This window comes from Salvelinus namaycush, unplaced genomic scaffold (genome assembly GCF_016432855.1).
Source record: "Salvelinus namaycush isolate Seneca unplaced genomic scaffold, SaNama_1.0 Scaffold3609, whole genome shotgun sequence".
NCBI classification, from domain to species: domain Eukaryota; kingdom Metazoa; phylum Chordata; class Actinopteri; order Salmoniformes; family Salmonidae; genus Salvelinus; species Salvelinus namaycush.
Window position 1 is genome coordinate 13,806 of NW_024060574.1, and position 3,906 is coordinate 17,711.

General features: G+C 39.4%; 1 non-coding gene across 1 annotated transcript; it reads right to left on the bottom strand.

Moving 5' to 3' along the window:
• Positions 1 to 841: 841 nt before the first annotated feature.
• LOC120040550 lies at positions 842 to 960 on the bottom strand. The gene has a single exon (XR_005475697.1). It is a non-coding gene; the product is annotated as a 5S ribosomal RNA (ribosomal RNA).
• Between the last annotated feature and the right edge of the window lie 2,946 nt (positions 961 to 3,906).

Consider the following 3,906-nt stretch of genomic DNA (forward strand, 5'->3'; position numbering starts at 1 on the left):
AAATGCATTCATTTGCCCAAGTGAATCATAAGACATGAACAAAATGCATCAGTGATTCGTATTTCCACGCAACTTTCAGAAACGGCACAGGACTGCCCAGTTTCTGTGCGCATGCGTGCGGAGCGCGCGCATGTCTACACTTTGTGTAGCCGTTAGCTTATGAGGCTAATGATATAACCTTCTTCTGGTAGAAAAGGAAAGGCTTCCCCCAAAACCTTCTCAATTAAAAGTTAACTGCAAAGTAGCCTATGCCAGCCTGGCAGAATTATATCATGATTATTTGCATCAATCCAGTGGCCATTTGTTTTGCAAACTCCGCAATAACACGAGCGCTACAACACGAGCGCTACAGCAACACCGCTTAACCAAACTAAGGTCTCTTCCTGGCGCACACTTGCGTTTAAGGGTAACTACAAAAGTGGTCTCCTGATAGGGTTTAAACATTGTCATGGACATCCAATCGTGTTGTTTTTCTATTAATAAAAAAGGTTTATTTTGAGAGCGAAAACCTGCAGAAACAGGGACGAACGGGGAAAAGTAAATGGAGAAAAGGGGGAATTTGGGGGGGGGGGGGGGGGGGATCAGGCAAAACATTGAAGGGATTTTACAGGGCCCTAACGGACTACAGACATTGACAGTCTCCTAGCCTAAAAACAAATGCTGAATGTACTGCCTACATTTTGAGGGAAACGCACGGTCCATTATTTGATTTGATCAGGGCAGGGCAGGGAAGCACTAACAAACTGCATTTAGTCCAATAAAAGACATGATATTATTAGGGTGATAAATAAAAGGCAGTTGCTCCACGCATGACACAAGAGAACCCTCTACTGGAGCAAAACGCTTACAGCACCTGGTATTCCCAGGCGGTCTCCCATCCAAGTACTAACCAGGCCCGACCCTGCTTAGCTTCCGAGATCGGACGAGATCGGGCGTATTCAGGCTGGTATGGCCGTAAGCGAAGGGCAAACTCTTGGTACACTATATAAAGGCAATGTGTCGCTCACTCATCGGGAGACAGAGGAATGTCCACGTTGTGACTCAACACACTGAAAAAGCTCAAACCTTGCTTACATTTCCAGGCCATATATTTCACTCTTGGGGGGGGGGGGGGGGGGCATATCCTATGTTGACACTTATGACAACTTCATGGACTAGGGCCCTATAAAATACGGCACGGAATCCAGACATTCAAACAGAAATTCAACATTATTCAAAAATGTTTTGAACTAAGGAGGAAGTCAACTAAATCCCTTCAACTTGTTAGAAAATGCATTCATTTGCCCAAGTGAATCATAAGACATGAACAAAATGCATCAGTGATTCGTATTTCCACGCAACTTTCAGAAACGGCACAGGACTGCCCAGTTTCTGTGCGCATGCGTGCGGAGCGCGCGCATGTCTACACTTTGTGTAGCCGTTAGCTTATGAGGCTAATGATATAACCTTCTTCTGGTAGAAAAGGAAAGGCTTCCCCCAAAACCTTCTCAATTAAAAGTTAACTGCAAAGTAGCCTATGCCAGCCTGGCAGAATTATATCATGATTATTTGCATCAATCCAGTGGCCATTTGTTTTGCAAACTCCGCAATAACACGAGCGCTACAACACGAGCGCTACAGCAACACCGCTTAACCAAACTAAGGTCTCTTCCTGGCGCACACTTGCGTTTAAGGGTAACTACAAAAGTGGTCTCCTGATAGGGTTTAAACATTGTCATGGACATCCAATCGTGTTGTTTTTCTATTAATAAAAAAGGTTTATTTTGAGAGCGAAAACCTGCAGAAACAGGGACGAACGGGGAAAAGTAAATGGAGAAAAGGGGGAATTTGGGGGGGGGGGGGGGATCAGGCAAAACATTGAAGGGATTTTACAGGGCCCTAACGGACTACAGACATTGACAGTCTCCTAGCCTAAAAACAAATGCTGAATGTACTGCCTACATTTTGAGGGAAACGCACGGTCCATTATTTGATTTGATCAGGGCAGGGCAGGGAAGCACTAACAAACTGCATTTAGTCCAATAAAAGACATGATATTATTAGGGTGATAAATAAAAGGCAGTTGCTCCACGCATGACACAAGAGAACCCTCTACTGGAGCAAAACGCTTACAGCACCTGGTATTCCCAGGCGGTCTCCCATCCAAGTACTAACCAGGCCCGACCCTGCTTAGCTTCCGAGATCGGACGAGATCGGGCGTATTTTTTTTTTTTTTCTTTTATTATGAAGAAACACATAACATTTACAACATTCAATCAACAATCAAAAGGTTGAACAATTCATCCTTTTACAAAATCAAAAAAAGAAAATAAAATAAAACCTATTAGAAACACAATCATCCACCAAAACCAATTAATAATTAAAAACAAGTTTTCCATTCGACTCAATTTCAATAAAATTGCTCCCCCACACAAACAATTTTTCAAAATTACATCCACCATATTTATATATTACTTCTATATCTTTCTCTAACATACTTCTAAATAAAACCTCTACACTCACAATTTTCCCTTCATAATGTCCCAAATTCCTTCTTAGTCTTACAGCGTATCTGGCATGACTAAGAACAAAATTCATCAAATTAAAATTAATAACTTTGCTTTTCCCAGTTAAACCAAAAAGAAACAACCTCCTCCACTCAACCCCAGCAACAATCTCTTCTCCCCACTGTTGTACTAAAATCCCCTTTAAAAACTTATGAAACTCATCTAATCTACTACATTCAACAAAAAAGTGCATAAAATTTTCCACCCCCGTACCACAAATATCACATTCTCTTTTAATATCTCTATTTATTTGATGTAAAACCACGTTCGTAAAAATTCTATTATGTTTCATTTTAAAATCATTGTCTTCACATTCTATAGAATTATATTTTACATTTACATTCTTCCATATTGATTTTACATCTATATTTGCAAACACCCTAGACCACACTTTTTCCGAAGCAGGAGTTTTTATCTCTCTTAAAATACATTTTTCATAAACTTCCCTAACTTTCAAACCTGACAAATCATGCTTCTTCCCATTACCTTCATAATATAAAACCGGTAAACCCCTAGCTCTTGTTGCCACCTCTTTATTTATTAAAACACCCCACTCCCCAGGAAGACATCCTAATATTCTCTTATACATGTTCTCCACAGTAGTTCTACTTATTTCATCATTTTCTTCAACCACATTATCAAATATTGCCTGACTTGGAAGGAACCCCGGAATTACCTCATATAAGATGTCCCCAATCTGTCTCATCCCAGCCCTCATAAAATATTTACAAAACAACATCTTATTATTATACTGTATCTTGGGATTTAAAAAAATTGGCTGATTTAAAATATTGTCTAAAATGGTACACTCATAATAAATATTTGGTAAAAACTCCCCCCAAGCCTCAAACACTTCTCTATAAAACAAAGGTATATTACCTAACATTTCCTTTTTCATACACATCAATAAACCATTGTCCCCCATCCTCCCAACCTCCTGCAAATACTCCTTAAAAAATCTTTTCCATCCATAATCTAATTCCCCATATAAATATTTACGTACCATTTTGACTCTAATTGCTGTTTTCCTCACATTTAAATCCACCAACTTCAAGCCCCCCTCCTCATAACCTGCAATCAAAGTTTTAAAAGCTATTTTCACCCCCTTCCCTTCCCATAAAAAATCAACTACAATTTTATTCATTTCAGATAAAACCCATTCTGGCATATCCAAAACATTCATTACATAAATAAAAATTGACATCAACAATGAATTTATGACAATTACTTTCCCTTTTAATTTCAAAGACCTCCCCCTCCACATATTTACCACCTTCCTAACTTTGTTTATAACCCCACTCCATGTCATATCCCTAGCTTCCTGTTCCTTCACCCCTAAAAACACACCTAACACCTTAAA